Source organism: Aedes aegypti, chromosome 1 (assembly GCF_002204515.2).
Source record: "Aedes aegypti strain LVP_AGWG chromosome 1, AaegL5.0 Primary Assembly, whole genome shotgun sequence".
Taxonomy (NCBI): Eukaryota; Metazoa; Arthropoda; class Insecta; order Diptera; family Culicidae; genus Aedes; species Aedes aegypti.
Genome location: NC_035107.1, coordinates 278,999,829 through 279,019,344, shown reverse-complemented (window position 1 = coordinate 279,019,344; position 19,516 = coordinate 278,999,829). Strand labels below are relative to the sequence as shown.

Here is a 19,516-nt window from a genome sequence, read left to right as displayed (position 1 = left end):
CGTCTCGGGACTGTTGGCAATCAAATCAGCAAGTTCTGCCTAATTCCCAAAAAGGATGCTTTCGATAAAATTGATTACGCCTTAACTATTGTTTGGTCGTTATATTGTATGATTGTTTACATTTCAGAACTAGCGACACCTTAGGGTAGCTATAAAGAGCCACCTGTACCTCCCTTGGTTTCGTCGTATACATTTAAACTTCGAAACTCAAAACCTTATAACAGCAATATTCCTTTGACGGTAGTTGCCTATAACTTGACCATTAATAAACTGTGCAACAACATTCGGTTTTCACGAGTTTCTGGCAGGCTTTATGAACTAATCATGTCTGACGGCTTGAATGCGATCTCTTTTGAGTTTGCGGGAGAGCTCATTGATTGTAATTTGAATGTGAGTCTGTCAATATTGTGTTGTATAGCGGTCCAAAGTGTTAATATATGACTGGTATCATGCTAGTTAGCCTATAAATGGCTCTATATATTAGCCATATTTAGGGGGTTTGGCCAGATATAGGGGAAGGGGTGGTAAAATGAACAACTTAAGGAAATCATCTTGTTTCTGATAGAAAAACGAGGAATTTGTATAGTTCTTTCGCACAATATCAAAAATAGGGATGTAATCTATAGCAGCGACATGGATTCAAACTAAAATAGATAAATTTTCACATCTTTTCATCGCTATCAAAAAGCGATGCAAATGTTCATTTTACCTGCACTATGTGGGTAAAATGAACAGCTGTGTGTGGTAAAATGAACACCATGCAAAAAACGTGAGCAAAACAAATATTTCTGAAAATTTTCATTGCCCCACCGAAAATACATCCATTAAAGATGGAAACCCATTCAAAAGAAATTCTAAAGGTATCAGATTTGACATCATATCATAAGTCTTCCGAGCTAAAAGTTACGTCAGTTCTAATTTTCAAAGGTGATTTTCTAAAATCTTAGTTTTCGTTGATATTTTTACTTCAATTGACCTACGTATCAACTCGAACGCTTAGATTTATGCTCTAAATCGTCCGTGTGTGATAGAAAATCATCGAAATTTGATTTTTCTCGGTAAAAGTCACGGTGTTCATTTTACCACCCCTGTTCATTTTACCACCACTTCCCCTACGGTGGCTTGACTAATCATCTTCTTCTTCTTGGCATTAACGTCCTCACTGGGACAGAGCCGGCTACTCAGCTTAGTGTTCTTATGAGCACTTCCACAGTTATTAACTGAGAGCTTTCTTTGCCAAAGTTGCCATTTTCGTATTCGTATATCGTTTGGCAGGTACGATGATACTCTATGCCCAGGAAAGTCAAGGAAATTTCCATTACGAAAAGATCCTGGAACGACGGGGAATCGAAACCAGACACCTTCAGCATGGCTTTGCTTTGTAGCCGCGGACTCTAACCACTCGGCTAAGGAAGACCTAATCATAAAGAAAACGAATATAAGCTTTCCCTAGGAAGGGCGTCATAAGGCAATACTACGGCTATGCTAGCAACTTACCGTAATTACGGGTGACATTGATAATCTTTAACGATTTTGAAGTCCCTTTAAAGCTGTCAATGCTAAATAACTATGTGGAGGAAATCAAGTACGACGATGTACTTTATTGTCTCATGTACTGAATATTTTGAATGAATGTAATTTCAGTGCTAAAAATCATGTTTAAAAAAAATTCAACATGAAATTGATCATCTGTCAATGTCATTATTGTTAGTGTTGAAAATAACAAATAATCGAATTTCGAAAGTATCTAAATGCAGGCAAGTTACAAAAGAATTTTCAAATATCTAAAGACCGTTATCGGGGTCGTAAAATAACCAGGGTTATATTTGTGTTTTTGAAAAATGCAACATCTAGATGCGGAAATACTGATCAGAAATATTCGACAAAGTTGAAGCATGGATTGAGAACATTCCAATATGGCCATTTAAGTTTCCATATTCTGATATTAGATGGCAACACGGTTCGATTGTTATCAACAGAGCCATTTATCTGAGGGTGTTACATGCAAATACTCATATTTTAAAAGACAACAATACTGAATGTTTACCACAGTTGAAGGAATTGTTTCGTGCCATACAGTCGGCCGAAGCACAAACGTTTATGTGGCTGGCAACATTATTCAAGAATATTTTCATAATTCTCTGAAATCATAAAACTTGAGCGGAATAGAAACACAGAATGCTTAGCAACATAGGAATACTCTTCAACTGTAATCCAGTTGGCCTGGGAGGGTTGGAAATATTTTCGTAGCTGGCAACACTGCTCAAGCGAAATCGACAAAACTCGATATGTCAAATTTCAGCATGCTATTTAAGTCGAATCTTGAGCAAATTTTAAGTACATATTTTCTGTTACACATTGCGGTTGGGAAAGCGAAACACAATCATTTTTTTTTTACGCTGGCAATACTAATAAAATGATTTGAATGAGCTAAATACAGTCATGTCTCCTATAAAACACATGAATCGGAGGCGTTATAGGGGGCTCAGGGGTTATGGAATTTAATTAATTTTGGGTTGTTGCATAATATGCATTATAGATAGATAACACAAGACTATCTTCGCTGAAGTTCAGTACTCAGTATGATCTACCTTCAGGAGTTGACGATTATCTTTTTAGTTGGGAAATTAACCGGTTGGGGCGCTTTTTCGAACTTGCACCATATGAACCTTAGGGGATGAGAATGTAACCTTTGGAACACATTATATTACTAGATCATGGTTTTCAATTCATCAAGGTTGGTGTCTTGGGAAGAGTTGTTCAGTAGCTAAAGGGCTGATATGCGTTGATCATTGAGCTTCGGAATTTTGCCACCTAGTGGGGTGTTAGTGAGCATGAAACTTTTGTTTTGTGGATATCTCAGGATTCTGATCATATAGAAAGATGGTGTAATATACGAAGTATCCACAATTGCTGCATAGGAATATCTTGCATACAAGAAGGAAGTTTTTATGAATATGGCAATAAAGCACTGAACTGAAATTGTACACTAACACTTACTAATTAATGATGAGCTCATCTACAATATGAACAATAAACTGATTGGAATTACGGCCGGCTAACTGATCAGACGTTTTACATTGATCCTCCCAAATATCACAGATGGCGTCTTCGGCAAAGATGTTCAGTAGCTCAAGGGCTTTGAGCGGTTCTACAGAAAATGACGACTTTTTTCCCAAATTTCATTTTTATATTTTTTGATTTGGATGAAATTTTGCACATGCTTTCTTAATGCCCAAAAATGCCTTTTTGCACCATCGGCTCGCCATTTTGACTCTAGCCTTACTTTTGAGAAGGGCCTAAGAAAAAAATCCTTAATGATTTTCAAAAAATTATAACTTTAAAATGGTTTGTCCGATCAGTTTGGTGTCTTCCGCAAAGTTTTAGGTTATTGTTGGGACTATCTGGAAAAAAAATATACACTGTAAAAAAAAATATTGTAATTTTTATATATGAAAAATAAAGCTTAAAAATAAATTTTCTGAAAAATCGTATTTTTGAATTTTTTTTTATTTTTTTTATATGTTAAAGAAGACAAAAAATGAAGTCTTTTACACAGTGGGTCAAGATGGAGAAATCATGGACAAAAAAGTTATGATATTTTGAAAATAGGTGAATTTTTGAAAATGGTCATAATAAACTTTTTTTTCAACTCGATATATTTTTCAACTCGATTTTATGAAATATATTATATATATATAATATATTATATATATATAATATTTTTCAACTCGATTTTATGAAAGTACGCAAAATTTACAACAAAAAAGGTATACGGAAAAATCAGGCTAACTTTTACCGTTTTAAAGATACAGCGATTTTAATACAAAATTATGATATAATTTTCAATTTTCGGTCATTATAATATAACTTAGAAACGGTTTGTCCGATCAGCTTGGAGTCTTCCGTTTTTAGGTTATTGTTGGGACTATCTGAAAAAAAAAATATACACTGTAAAAAAATGTTGTAATTTTTTATAAATCGAAAATAAAGCTTAAAAATAAATTTTCTGAAAAATCGTATTTTTTAATTTTTTTTATTTTTTTATATGTTAAAGTAGACAAAAAAATGAAGTCTTTTGTACAGTGGGTCAAGATGGAGAAATCATGGACAAAAAGTTATGATTTTTTAAAAGAGGTTGATTTTTTAATATGGTCTAAATAAACTTTTTGAATGTGAGAACTTTTTTGAAAATTATTAAAGATTTTTTTCTTAGGCCCTTCTCAAAAGTAAGGCTAGAGTCAAAATGGCGAGCCGATGATGCAAAAAGGCATTTTTGGGCATAAAGAAAGCATGTTCAAAATTTCATCCAAATCAAAAAATACAAAAGTAAACCGACATTCGAATTCAACTGGAACCGCTCCTTTATTTTTGTCAGGAGATTCGAGATTTTTCACCAGGCGGTGCTAGTAAGCATAAACTTCTGTTTTGTGAATATCTCAGGATCATGTCAACTAGGATAGATGGCGTGTTTTCGCAGCGATCTAATTTTCACGGGGTGAAGAATTTAGGACACTGGGCAGCAAAGGGTTAATTAAAAACGGTCACCTCTTCACGAACTTTGACTTTCAATTTCGACACTGATCCGAACTAGCGCGACTATACGGTACGGTATGACGATTCCGACGGTTTTAAATGATAAGAACTGGGTTTATTCACTTTGAATACAAGATTGTATTTTCGACTTCGATGCTGGTTTTGAAATGAATTGTAAATGATTTGGGGTGCGTATTTATATCATTTTTCATCCATGGATTCGTATGGGACCTATTGTGATAAATCTATTTCATTTAAAGCTGTTTTTTCAACTTTCATTTGTCTTCTAAAGCCTTTATAATTTTCTTTTGCTTGCGTGATCATGATTGTTCAACGGTCAATTTGTGTATATGTAAACACATACTTTGAACTGACATTTGCTTTCCCTGTCTAGAGAACTTGTATGCAAGTTTTAATGATTTTACAGCGGCACAGTTCTGCCAACGCTCTAATGTGTGTATGGTAACTCAATTGCCTACTACTACTATCCTTAAAGCATAAATATGTAGCTGTCAAATCAGCTCACCACTCATAACATTGTTTTGGAATTGATGCGAGAATTGATGGGGAATGAAATCGGTAAGTATAAATTCATTTTATATTCTTAATTTAATTACATTTTCATTTCTATTTCTTTTTCAGGATTATGAACTGGCTTGGCCGCAACATGGCGTCTTATGCAAAGTTGGTCTGTAGATCAAGGGCTATCATTATTCTAAGTAAGAGATTTGAGTGACGCCATCTTTTCAAGTGATCAGGATCCTGAGATATCCGCAAAAGAACTCACTGGTACCACCTGGTGGCTAAATCTCGAATCTCTTAGTTAGAGGATCCTGAATATCCGTAAAACACAATTTTCATGCCCACTAGCGCCACCTGGTGATAGAATTCCCCATATCAATGACCACCATAATCTACTGAAAACTTTGCTATACATCATGACTAGAGTTACTGTGCACGTGCTGTAGCCTTAGGTGCAGTAGCCTCATTGCTTGCAAGCGCACGGGCGCGCTGTACATGGTGAGATCTTTTTTGGTGCGCCTCATTTTTATTGAGATGTGTCTCACTGCACTATGGTCCAGGAATCAGTTTTACGCGGAAAGATGCATTTTGAGCTTTAGAATGAAACATTAGACAAAAACGGTCTTCTACAAAGTTGTTTGTATTAGTTGAGCCCTTTGTTTGGTGTTATTGAAAATTAGGGTGGACCACATTTGCATAGAAATTGTGTAACTCTGTCAAAACCACCCCGATGATTCTTGAATTTTCAAAATTTTTATAGAATTCACCATACGTTGTCACAAAAAAGCAATACACAAGTTGATGAAAGCTAAGACAAATCACGTTCATTTTTTACAGAATTAATTGATATTGGCGCTCTATTAGTAAAAAATATAATCGTGTAACACGGTAACATGTGTAACAAGATTTTTCTCATATCTGGCCCGTTGAATTCTTTACCAACTTGAAGTGAGACTACCGTTTCGACTTAAATTCCAAAAAGTGAGGTTTTCATTTTTACACATTTCAAAAGCAGATAATTTGAGTTGTAGAAGAATTAATCATCCTGTGAAGAAATTTGAGTATTTTTCTTGCAATATCAAGGCTTGTTATCTAAGCCTTATACCGTGTACCCCCGCTAATTTGAACTATACCTCATGCAAAACATCGGGGTAAATTTTTAATTTGAACTTCAAGTCACCCTAGGAACTGCAAAAAAAAACTTGTTTCTGGTTACCTATTCGGCCCGTTTGTTTTGATTCTGCGTTTCGTTTCGTGATATTCCATTTCGTATCATTCCGTTCCATGGGCGTTTGAACAATTTGTATTTTAGCGGTGTGCAAAGGTCAGAATTGAAAAGGTTCAAATTAGAAAGCAACGGTTAAGGTGAAGATGAATCGAAGCCAAACTTCAAATTTTCAAGATCACGGATCGGGAGAACCAAACACTCGTTTGAGCTGAAAACCTAATCGATTGGTTTTCATTGGATTAAGTTTTCAGCTTAAACGGATGTTTGGTTTTCCAGATCCGTGCTCTTAAAAATTTGAAGTTTGGCTTCGATTCATCTTCACCATAAAGCAGTTCCAAGAAATATTTCACTTAAATAATTCATTATATTATTTACTTCGGTTCTTATCAATTGAATCTATAAATCAGTGTTTCTCAACCTTTTTACAGCTGCGACCCCCTTTGAAGTTCTGCAAACATCTCGCGGACCCCTAAAATGGATGGTCTTGAAATGAAAGTTTATGGAAACCTTCCAAAGATCTCATTATGAACCAGCAGATACTCTTGGTAGGCACACCCAAAAGTCACGTCTGTATTTCATTAAAAATAGCATTAAAATTAAGCGATTCGCATAAATTCGTTAGGGGTGTACATTTTTGGACTGATGTATGAAAGTTACCTTCTGCTACTTAAGTCCGCGATTTGGTACTATCCCCGGACTCTCACACAAGACTGACATATCAACTGGCTACGTCCTTGTACAAGCTGAGGAATAGGAAGATGTGATTAAACGATCACTTACTTAAGACAGATGAAGAGAACTACAAATTTCCATATGTTTACAAACAGATAATGCAAAACTTTTGTCTGAATTATCTGGAGTCCACTAAATTTACTAAGAATCTTGCCAAGAGATTACTAAACATATTTCTAAGAGTCAGATAGTAAACTTGTGATTTATTTTCATTAGATTTGAAAGATTTCGTCGGGTATTTCCAAGCTTTCCATCATAATATTCGAAATTTTTGCCAAGAAATTTCCTAAAGAAAGGAAATTTGCTTGGAATAATTTCATAAACTTCCCATAAACTTTTAAAAAGCCAACTGAATGTCATTGCAGGAGTTCGTTAAAATTTCGCCAGGATTTTTTTAAAAGTCTTGTAAGGTCAAGAATCTTAGCAGAAATCTTTATAGGATCAGATATAAGTCAAACATCTCACCTAAATTATCATAAAAATATACGAGAAGATTGGTTTGATCATTTTGAAATAGAGAAGAATTTAAAATTTCTTTAATTCGCTCAAAAGAAGAAATATTCAAATTTTCAAGAAGTCTCGCCACGGAGCTGGAAAACCTGCCAATGATTAAGCTAAAATTATGTCACGATTTTCCTAAAGATACCTCTTAGAACGAGACTACGTTCGTTGTAACACTCGAAAAAAAGAATCATGCAAAGTCAGTGAGGTAAAATTTGGATTATAATCTCTTAATGACAGAAAAACATTGCAAGTATCGATTAGTCATTATGTACATAAAAATTTAACAAGTCCTTTTAATATTTTGAATAAAAAAAATCTGAACCCCGCTACTAATTCTCTATGCAAAACAAACAATGTAGAGATTCCTTGCAATTATTCATCAATCATGAAAAATTACACATTTAAAAAGGCTTCGCGGACCCCTTGAGAAGTCGTCACGGCCCCCTAGGGGTCCGCGGACCACCGGTTGAGAAACCCTGCTATAAATGATTAGTAAAGTTTGAATGGAAAAATTGAGTTAATGTAATGCATAGATTATCTGCAATAAAACAAACACTACTCTCTTCACCATTTGCTACATAACACTGATTTTTTTATCAAGCTTGAACATAGTAAAACGTCTAAATAAGTCCAACCCAATTTCTCCAAATTATGGACTGGATTCCTACAGAATTCTAAGCATGAGTTTTGAGAATATTAGGAGGGTCCGTAGAAATCTGTGAAATGGTCGCATAAACATTGAGCTTTTTTTATTTTTTTCAAAAATCTTGGACAGGAGCTTCACAAGTTTCTGAATAAGATTTTCGGTGTTGGTAGACGGTGTTGGGGCCCAGATAGCCGTAGCGGTAGACGCGCAGCTATTCAGCATGACCATGATCAGCATGATTCAGCATGATCTTTTCGTAAAGGAAATTTTCTCGATTCCCAGGGCATAGAGTATCTTCGTACCTGCCACACGATATACACATGCAAAAATGGTCAATCGGCAAAGAAAGCTCTCAGTTAATAACTGTGGAAGTGCTCATAAGAACACTAATCTGAGAAGCAGGCTTTGTCCCAGTTGGGACGTAACGCCAGAAAGAAGAAGAAGAAGACCCACACTCAAATATCAATCAATGAGCTCTCCGCGAGAGCAATCTTATTAGAGATTCGCTTCGCTAATGTCATGCTTGAGATTTTCATGTAGAATCATTCAATCACACTAAAGCCCTCAAAAACGAAGCAGGCATAAAGTGTTTCCAAAATTCAAGAATATCGAATGTTACGAAAGATTACGGTAATTCACCAGACCAACAAGAAATCATTACATTGTGCGAGAAAATTGTGGAAATACGAGGCGATGAGTCAAACAGATAAGCCAACTTATCCATGATTTTTTTTAATGCTGACAACTCAAGCATGAAAAATCTCAAGTGTGACTTATGAGAGCTTGAATTTTTCACAACATCGATGATTTTAACGAAAAACTATTACAGTATTCTCACAGAATCTGTATAATTGGGTATGCTGTTAGGGCTTCATAAGTGTTATGTTTCGGAGTCGATTATATTCCTGGCTAGGATCCAGTGGAATGGTATCAAAGTGTCCGAGAAAACAATCTCAATGTTTGACAGGATTCCACAGAACCCAAGCAAGGAATATAATGGAATCCGAGACTGCTTGGGATTCTCACTTAATCCTAAGTAAATTTCTTACAGAATTGTGTGCTAGAATCTATTACATTCTCGGACAGCAATATCCAATTTACAGACAGGATTCAAAAATAAATCTTGTACTAGATTTTCTCAAAATCTAGAGCATGATTCTCAAACCATATGGAGCTTGAATTTCAGTTTATCCTGTGTTGGAAATCTGAAAGATTTTTTTTTTTTGATATATGTCAAAACAAACCTAAAGATTTTTTGATTACACTCTTGACATCATGCGTACCAATTCCAAGACATGATTTTCAAAAGAATTCTGAGCTAGCTATCAACAGAGTTGGAATTGCTCCAGCACTTACAAAATTTGGCCTGCCGTACAATATTTAAAAACAATATTTGGCTCAAGGTTCAAAAAGGGAGAGAATTCTCAATTCATTTCAAAAATCTCTCGGTCACTTACAAAGATAAAAGAATAACCCTCTGAAACTCTTTGAAAAATAATTGAAATGATATGAGTTCACTACAGACAAGACATCAGGGTATTGTAGTTCGTCATTCAAATTTCAGCAGATTCAGACTAGCAACCGCTGAGATACCCAAACGTGAGTATTTTGTATGGAAAACACACTTTGATTACTAACTGTTGTCACTGACTGTGTCTTCTTCGGAAAACGATTCATCAATCGGCGTCGCCAGAACGGCCCATGGTCAGCGGAAAACGTCACCCACTCACTCGCGAAACGTGCGACGCGACGGATTTTCCCCAATTCGTTGGCTCAATTACCCGTACTGAAATCTCACCCTATATAAAAATCCACTCTCTCACGGTCACTCCGAGGCGACGTCTAAATTACACTTTGCCCTGGCTATCTTGCACCTTAACCTAATTTGCGGCGACTACGACGACGAAGTCGGATTGGAAAAATCTAAGTGGAACCTTTTCTCGCGGTCGCGACCATCGTTTCCGTTCAAATGGTCGAAAGGATTGATACTGCTCCAAACTGTCTCGCGCCTGGACGATTCTGGCAGAGCTCCCCGATTGAGCATCCGGTCGAGTCGAGTTTCAAACTTCTACTGATGAATGAGCATTAGTTGTTGCGGACCTCCTCAGTCGAACGCTGGTTCAAGCGAATTCGCCACTCTGGCGCGATGTACAGTGACTCTAATTCGTATACGTACAGGGCACTGCCTCCACATCAAGTTGGTGAAAACCTATCAAATATGATATATCAAAAAAGCACTATATTTTGACCTATAAAACCCATTTATGAACAACTAAACATTCTATCTTATCATTTACACTATGTTGTGTAAAATGCTCAACATAACGTGATTACTAGCGCCTTCTAGCTATCAAAATTGATTGGTTTTTACTATTCAACTCCATTTCTTGAGCCTCTGAGCATCTTGTAAACTATTTCATATTTATTTTATCATTTGATACATTTTGCCAACTTAATGTGAAAACAGTAAGATATGAATTTGAGTCACTGTATATGCGGGGATGTCTCCGAGCGAACGCAAAGGACTGGATATAACATGCCTTTGTGGGAGTAGCATGAGAGAAGAAAGAGTTTTGTTGATGGTCCCTCCGTTCGTCGTCATCGTCGTTCCCACGTCCATTCTAAACCAGCCACCTTTTGCCTTGCTTCCCCACTTTGCAAATGATTCCCACAGCAGTGCTTGGCATGCTTTCAAAGATGAAAAACACAACTGATTTTGCGAGGCGAGAACCAGAGCTAGAACGCTGGCTGCAGCTGCATGGCATGTGGGGTGCGCTTTATTCGGAAGCGATGGCAGCAGCTAATCATGCTACGAGTTCGGAACGATGCACCATGCGACTCCGCCGATTGCAAGTCGCGCACCATAGTAGCAGGCTGGGAAAAAAAAGGTGTTTGAAAAGTCGTTTCATCCGTTTATGGAGTTCAATAATCGTCATGGTTAAGCTTCCTGGGGTCAATTAAGGCGAAGTAGGCCGTCACTGAAATTTGTACGCGTTGTTGATGATTGTTGCTAATTCATCTCACGATTTCACATCAAAGAAAATCAGTTGGTTTTGCAGTGACACAGCTGAAAAAGTATCAGCTACTTTGCCTTAAGTTGCCACATTTTCATAGGCCTCTGCACTGTTTTGATTTTGTATGGGATTTTGACTTTAACTGGCCTTGTTGTTTACTAATTTCACGGAAGAGTAAAAGAGAGCGAATGATTTTTGTGCAGAGCCCCATTTAGTTTTATTTAATCAGTAGCACGGCTGTTTTAAAAGTAATTATGGGGCACTGCACTGTTTTGATTTTGCTTGGGATTTTGACGTTTACTGGCCTTGTTGTTTACAATTTTTGTAAAGGGGTGAAAGAGAGAGATAGATTTTTATGCAGAGCCCCATAAAGCTTTGCGCAAAAATCTTTCTCATTTTTCATTCTTTCATTGATCTGTAAATGACAAGGCCGATAAAAGTCGAAATGCTATACAAATCTAAAACAGTGTAGATTACCTACCTTGTAACTTGATGGTTACAACGTAACATCACGCCATTACCGGGCGTATTGTAGAGCTCCATCTTCGTTGGTCTTGAACGACAGGGACGTTAAGGGTCGTCAGGCCCTCGTCCACTGCGTACAGCCACGATTACCCTCTTCCGACATTCATACCAAGTGGCCAACCCACTGAAGTCTGCCGTATTATAACTGGAACAGAATTTTAGCCACATGCATCATTATAATAAAACTAGTGGTCCCGGCAAACTTCGTCTTGCCATCAAGTAGGCTGTTGAAAACCGCTATGAATCGTCCCATACAAAATGACAGTTCCGTTCAGTCCCGTTTCTCCTACTTTCCCGGTTAACATCCTGAAACTTTTATACACACAAACACGTCGGAACCCTTGACGAACAAAATGGGGGAAGAATTATCCAAATCCGTTGCCCCGTTCGTGAGCCATTTCGTGACATACAAACACCATACCATTTTTATTTATATAGATAGATTATATCAAGTTCTTATGATAACAGGACATGATATAATTGTGATTTATTGAATAAAATACATTCACCAAGAACTAGTAAGTTTGGCGTTTAAATGTGACATCATGTTTTTCAGCTCAGACGCAGGAGCAATTTGACAAACACCAAGTCCTGGTCATATGAGCGGAGAAAATGTGGAACCAGTTGAGCGTGTACCCAGTAAACACACCATCGTATATGATGGTATATAAGAGTACAAATGTGGAGGCGATATACAAACATCTTGCATGCAGCCTTATGGCGCATGTACGTATATCGCCTCCACTTTTGTACTCTTATGCACTATCATATACGAGTTTTGTTCACTGGGTATCATCCTTAACTTCAATTATACCAATAGCCTCAACGATAGCGGCGTTAGGTCCATCCCGGTGGTTTGGTACATGTCTCTATTTGATTCCCGTTAATGACTTAGTTTTTTTTTTAAACAATATGAAATTTTTTAATTTCATTTCTGAAATTTTCAAAACATTATACCTACACTCTGAAAAACATTTACCCAAAAAATGAGTAAAAATATTTCGTTTTTAAGTAGATGAAAAAACCGAATTTAGTACTATACCATTTAATTCCACTAGAGTTTGTATCCTTTGACAGATACGCGTATTTCGACCTCAACTGTAAGGCCGTCTTCAGTGTCGTGTACTAGACTCGACTCGAAGTCGAGTCTAGTACACGACACTGAAGACGGCCTTACAGTTGAGGTCGAAATACGCGTATCTGTCAAAGGATACAAACTCTAGTGGAATTAAATGGTATAGTACTAAATTCGGTTTTTTCATCTACTTATAGGTATTCTACTAAACAGCTCGAAGATTTATTATCATTTCGTTTTTACCCAAAGCGGTAATCGTTTGAAAATATGTTGCAATTTTGATATGCTGTAGTGCAAAATTTTAGTTGTTTTAACAACATCCTGCATCTAATTATAACAACCGTCATACAAAATATGATCGTAACTTAATAACTCATCTAGTTATTATTTTGATAGCTTAAGTTTGTCGGCTCGGGTAGTTTTCTCCAAATTTGTCCTCTTCTTACAAAATAAATCATCTTTGTTTGGCCATTACATCGTGAATATCTACCGATTCCAAAAAATTGAAGCAAATTTAGTTGTTTACAAACTGTGCATACAACATATAAATTAAAATATTGTTTTGATTTGGTTATTTCACTATATTTTCAAAATGTTTACTGGTTGAACATTAAAACTTAAGCTGAAACTGGTTTTTCTCATTTCTTAAAGCTTCATAATGGTCTTGAAAGCATTTTTTTTTTTCATTAATTTGCTGGCATTTTTTTTAAATAAAGTGATTTCTTGTTTCTATCACTGCTCGTTTTAATATTGCTTCATCATATCACTCTCGATTTTAGCACGGTTTTCTGTTCGATTTTATTACGCCACAATAATTGTATGAAGTTCATACATATTACATTGAAAAATAACCCCGAAGAACCAACATATGTATATCCATCGAGTTATAGATTATATCGAGTTACGGAGAGTCGACTGTATATCTATTTGACCAATCTTTTACGTGCTTTTCATTTCATTCGCAACATAAACCATAAATTTCGATGGAAATTATAAGGCATACCAATACATTTTCAATATATGCACTATTTATTTCGTAGTTATAATAAGATGCTTGATAAACTTAAGTTGAACAGTAAAATTAAACTGGGTAGTTTTAGTTAAAAATTTGAGTCAAAGGGTTTAAAAGATTTGTTGTTAACACAGTTTAACAAAACTTAATTGGTTCCAAAAGCATGTTAGAGGTTTTGAAATATGATGAATATTTATAACTTAATGGTCAATCAAAGATTATTTTTTTAGGAAAAAAAATGACAAATTTGTAGAAAACTACTTTTAACTAAGACTAGTTCTGATTTTAGATAAATTTGTTATTCTTAAAACTTACTATAATTTTAATTTTTAAGAGAATTAAGCTAAGAGCTTCAAAATTGGTTAGAAAATAACAAAGTTATGAAGGATTCACTGAAGGTCAAATTTTAAACCTTGAATATTCACCTTCAAGCCTCTTGCGCTACCTTTAAATAATAATATTTTTGGCTCAAAATTCGAGGTTTCCCTTTTTATATGAGAACACACGATTATTTGGTTTTGATAACTTTCAAGAAATAAGCCGCACCCGAATGCCTTGACATTATTTGTCCCAGCTCATTTCCTTGAAATTGGCCGGATTATAGGAAAGGATTCTACGCCATTACCAACCAATTTCGAAATTTCAAAGTAACAAAACTCTGTCCTCATGAATATGCGCTCACATGCCGAAAGTATGCTAATAGTGTTTCAGCCAAGTCAATGCACATCCAACTGATTTTTATTTCTTCGAAATCATGAGATGAGTCACGGCACAAAAATTAACAAGGCAGGCTCAATACTGGTGTAAACATCGAATTTGACTGTAAACATGTGACGTCACTCCAACCCCGGAGCATCATGACAGCTGCAATACAACGTCAGTGTATCGAAAAATTTTGGTCCGTGGTACTGTGAAACTCAATGAAATTATGGAGTGCGCCCGAAAAAGGGCGTAAATTAGAATTATGCTTAATGAAAATAAATAAAGGTTTACAGTTTTTGTTTACCATTTGTAATATCATTATAAACAAGTGACTACCAAACTGTGACCGTCGGGAAGGATTTGTGCGGTCCTCGGGAAGATTTTACGGCCCGCGAGAGTGTTTTGAATAGTGATGTGTTGTGGTCCGTATGTTGTAAGTTCCTTATGGTAACCAATCTTTTGTTTTTGAAATTATTTTTGAACACTTGGTCATTCAAAACGTGCTCAATATTTATGATTAGTAGGGGAATTCGGAGCATTATGGTCACATCATGCAAATGCTTATTTCATGACCATATAATGGCAATTTTTTCAGTTACCCTCGGCGTTCTTCCAAGGTTGTAATCAATACGACGTACTACATTTATTCATGGTGTGAATAATCATATCAAATGTCAGAAAAAACGAGACAGAAGATAAGGCTAGAAAAAAGGTATCGGGTCAAAATGAAAACTTTTGTGAAATTTAGTGAAAACTTTATTATTATTGGCTGTCCCATCTATCACACTAGCAAAAAACTTTTCTAGGTTAGTTACTTTGCTCAAAAATTAGATTCTTTCACCGCCTTGCTTATCAAGCTGAGAAAAAAGAAGTCAACATTCAGATGATAATTGAAGCACACCATAAACTTTCATACAATCAAACAGTACATACAGATTTCATACTGTGCATAAAACTTTAATGTAATATTCATATTCCTCAGAGAATAAAGTGGTGTTCATTTCGCCTCGTGTGTTCATTATGTCCCTAATCCCCCTAATTTACGAGAAATTGACTATAATTATCAGCTTGAAATGAGTCTGAGATCATATTCAGCTTTTTACAAGCGCTTTTACCACCGAAAATTAGCTCATTGTCTTGGGATCTATCGATCTGACGTTTGACTTGGGTCGTTTAATAGTGAACGGACCCAAGCCAAACACCAAACTGTTGGATTCCTACTAGAAAGTAAGCTTACTTTTGGCGGCCGTTTACAAATAAGCCTACATTGATGCTTTCTCGAATCTGGAACCAATATTTTAGCAGGTTACAAAATTAACTTGAATCTACACTGTATTTGGTTTAGCTCATGAATATAAGAAAAAAAGCTCTCAGTTAATAACTGTGGAAGTGCTCATAAGAACACTAAGCTGAGAAGCAGGCTTTGTCCCAGTGATGACGTTAATGCCAAGAAGAAGAAGAAGAAGAAGAAGAAGAAGACTCCGTCAAGCCATGAAACATGCTCGTCAAAAACATATGTACTATTATTGCTTTATCAAGCAGCATTTCTCTGTTCCCCGCAAAATATAGCACTAAGTCACTTAATCGTTTCACCGAACGAATTGGTGCTCTGTTTAGTTCATTTGGAAATAAAATTTTGTGATTTTATTAAATATATTCTCATTGGAAGAATTAAATATCAGACTCGCCCTTTTTTCATCTTCTTCTTCTTCTTTCTGGCGTTACGTCCCCACTGGAACAGAGCCTGCTTCTCAGCTTAGTGTTCTTATGAGCACTTCCACAGTTATTAACTGAGAGCTTACTATGCCAATGACCATTTTGCATGCGTATATCGTGTGGCAGGTACGATGATACTTTATGCCCTGGGAAGTCGAGAACTTTTCCAACCCGAAAAGATCCTCGACCGGTGGGATTCGAACCCACGACCCTCAGCTTGGTCTTGCTGAATAGCTGCGCGTTTACCGCTACGGCTATCTGGGCCCTTTTTTCATATCATTCTATTCGTTGTTTTGCATCCGTCAACAACGAAACAAAATCCCGATCTGCCATAGTGAAAAATTGTGCCGGCAGCCGTGGATGGCCCCATTGTTTTGGTTGCAAGTAGGTACGTGAAAATCGCGTTATCTGTCACTTCGCGGGGTGGGGCGGGGTGGGTGTTGCGTCACTCCTTTTCTACCATATACCATCCGGACTAGTAACCCTTTATAAGAGAGATTTGCGGAAGCTGACATTTCTGTCAAAGTGTGAGCCAATCGAGCAGCGAGAGCTGTCAAAGTGTGAGCCAAACGAACATGTGTTATGTTTGTTTTGAACGTTTCTTGAGGAGTAATGCAATCCGCTTGAAATTATTTCGGTAAAAGTAATTTTGCATAAAGCAAAACAATGAAATATTTTTCTTTTTTATATATTTATCAATGCAACTTTTAGTTGTTGATTTTTTCGGCTGTTTATTAGTTTGGATACGTAGCTCAAAGATCTATAACGAATCAAAATACACTTTTTAGCAATGAGGAAGTCATGTCCCTGTTACAATATTATTCTCGATGCCGAGCAAAATCAGCACTGCTGGTCTGTTGCCAAATCATTCCATTTTACTTCCGCTTATCCCTTTATAAAGGATCACTAATTTGGCATTGGCAATTTGAAACAATTTTGTCGAAGACACGATTTTTCTATCTTTTATACTTTTTGAGATAAATGCCGTTGTATGTGAATGGCCCCTAAAAATCATATTTTTTATCACAACTTTTTTCCAAGATTTTTAACATTTTTTGTGTTTTCTACAAAGTTGTTTGTCATAGAAAAACCCGTGTTTTTGCTGAATATATCATCACCCTTTCTTTTGAAGTAATGAAGTTAGTCATGAATTACTCTTTTTTCAAGGGGTAGTTTAGGCCTCTATAACTAGGGACGTTCCGATATTGCAAAGTATCGATATTTGATTCGATATGATTATCGAATCGAAGTATCGATACCACCGATATATTGAATCAAAATATCGATATTTCGCAATATCATTTGATATATTTGAAGGGTGCAAAATTCTTGTATCGCTTAGATACCGCGCGTTGAATTTTCTACGATTCTGAAAGAATTCTTTGAACATTTAATATTACCGGTATTTTAATCTATAGGGACATGATTTTTTTATATGATACATTATATAACAACTGGTATATGAACTGCTTTCAAACATTTAAAAATTAATTGTATTAGGAGAAAACCCTACAATTGTTATCTAAATCTTGGTTTACGATATATCGGAAGGAAATATCGATATCTCCGATATATTGAATAGGAGATATCGATACCAAAATATCGAATATCGAAAGCAAAATATCGATATTCCGATATATTGGAAGTATCGGAACGTCTCTATCTATAACTGGCTTCGGCACAAAATGGTGCAGACAACTCTTACAAATGAATGTATCATATCTCCCCTTTCGGCATTTGATAAATACTTTTTTCTATAAGCGTCTTTGCATGGGTTTATACTATCAAACAAATAAGCCTTATTAAAACGAATTCGACTGATAATTCTTTTACTTTATGAGATAGAAAGGTGCGATGTTCAGCAAAAACACGCGTTTTAAGATGTTTAATAACTTTGTAGAAGACATGAGAAATGTGAAAAATTTAAGTAAAAAATTATGAACAAAAATTATTTTAAACGAGTTTTTTTCATACAAAAAAAAAATCGTAACTCTTTTACAATATTTTTAACATTTTTCATGTCTTGTACAAAGTAGTTTAACATCTTAAAACGCATGTTTTGCTGAACATCGCACCTCTCTATTTCTTAAAGTAAAAGAATTATCAGTCGAATTCGTTTTAATAAGGCTTATTTGTTTGATAGTAAAAAGCCATGCAAAGACGCTTGTGAAGATTATCATATACACATGCAAAAACAATCAATTGGCAATAGATGGTAAATACAGTCAACTCTCCCTAACTCGATATTTCGTATCTAAATATCGAGTTAAAGAACCAAAGTAAAAGTAAGTTTTCATGGCTACCTCGACGGTCCCGTGGATCGAATTTACTCTGGTTTTGTTTTCTATAACTCGATACCTCCCTAACTCGATAGTCCCTTCAATATCGATTTATGGAGAGTTGACTGTATTAGTTAAAACTATGGAATTACTAAGCTAAGAAGCAGGCTCTGCCTTAGCTGGGGCATTCTCATCAGAAGAAGAAAAGTTCTAAAATAAATTTGTTGAATTTTGAAAATTTGCTAGTGCATGCATTCTTCTAAGGACAATAGATTATCGATTGTTGATATCATTTCTTATTATACTCATGGTCAAATGCTGTGAACCCATTCCAAAGGTCGACATTCTCGACGACAAGTGCCACAAAGAAAACTGTTCTTGTCTCCTGTCGTCATAACTTCGAAATTTCGAATTCCAAAGAAATCATCACACACCTTGCGATGATTGCTCAACTTTCATTTGGCTGATCCATACCATCCTCGTACATCACCACCATTGGCCATTATCCTTTCCTTTCATCAGTAGTGTTGCCGTTGCCTCAAGCGATGCAATACTTACCATTTGATACCGTTCGGAGCATCGACATCGCTGCTTTTGTGAAATTACATTACCATCTGACACAAAGAAGAATCACCATTGCTGCAGTCAGAAGTCGCACCTCACCACAACCAACTGTCAACGACCCGACGAAAGGTATATTCCTTCTTAAGACAGTTGAGCGAAATTAGAATAAAGAACTCTTTACGACCTGGTGCTGCTGCTGCTTGTGGCTCTCTCAGTCGGTCGCACTCACAAGGAAATAGCATTGAACTTGGTTCTTTCTCAGCGTTGTCTGACAAGTCACCGTCGTCGTCGATGTGAACTGTGGAATTTGGCACGAAAAGTTGGCTGTAATACTGTAACGCCCCAAATATCTAGCTATCACGGAGAAAAATGTTTTATGTTATATTTTGATATTAGAGGGCTTTCCTCAGCCGAGTGGTTAGAGTCCGCGGCTACAAAGCAAAGTCCTGCTGAAGGTGTCT

The 19,516-nt window shown here is 36.2% G+C and overlaps 1 protein-coding gene across 4 annotated transcripts in view; it reads right to left on the bottom strand.

The window, feature by feature from the left end:
• Window positions 1-10,228, bottom strand: part of LOC5564193 (zinc metalloproteinase-disintegrin-like EoMP06) — a 37,358-nt gene extending 27,130 nt beyond the window's left edge. Inside the window, exon 1 of one of the 4 annotated variants that reach the window (XM_021837935.1) lies at window positions 9,794-10,228. The gene's annotated coding sequence lies outside the window, so the exon portion shown is untranslated. The remainder of the gene's footprint in view (window positions 1-9,793) is intronic. The other 3 variants (XM_001648484.2, XM_021837936.1, XM_021837937.1) reach the window with 3 other exon arrangements.
• Between the last annotated feature and the right edge of the window lie 9,288 nt (window positions 10,229-19,516).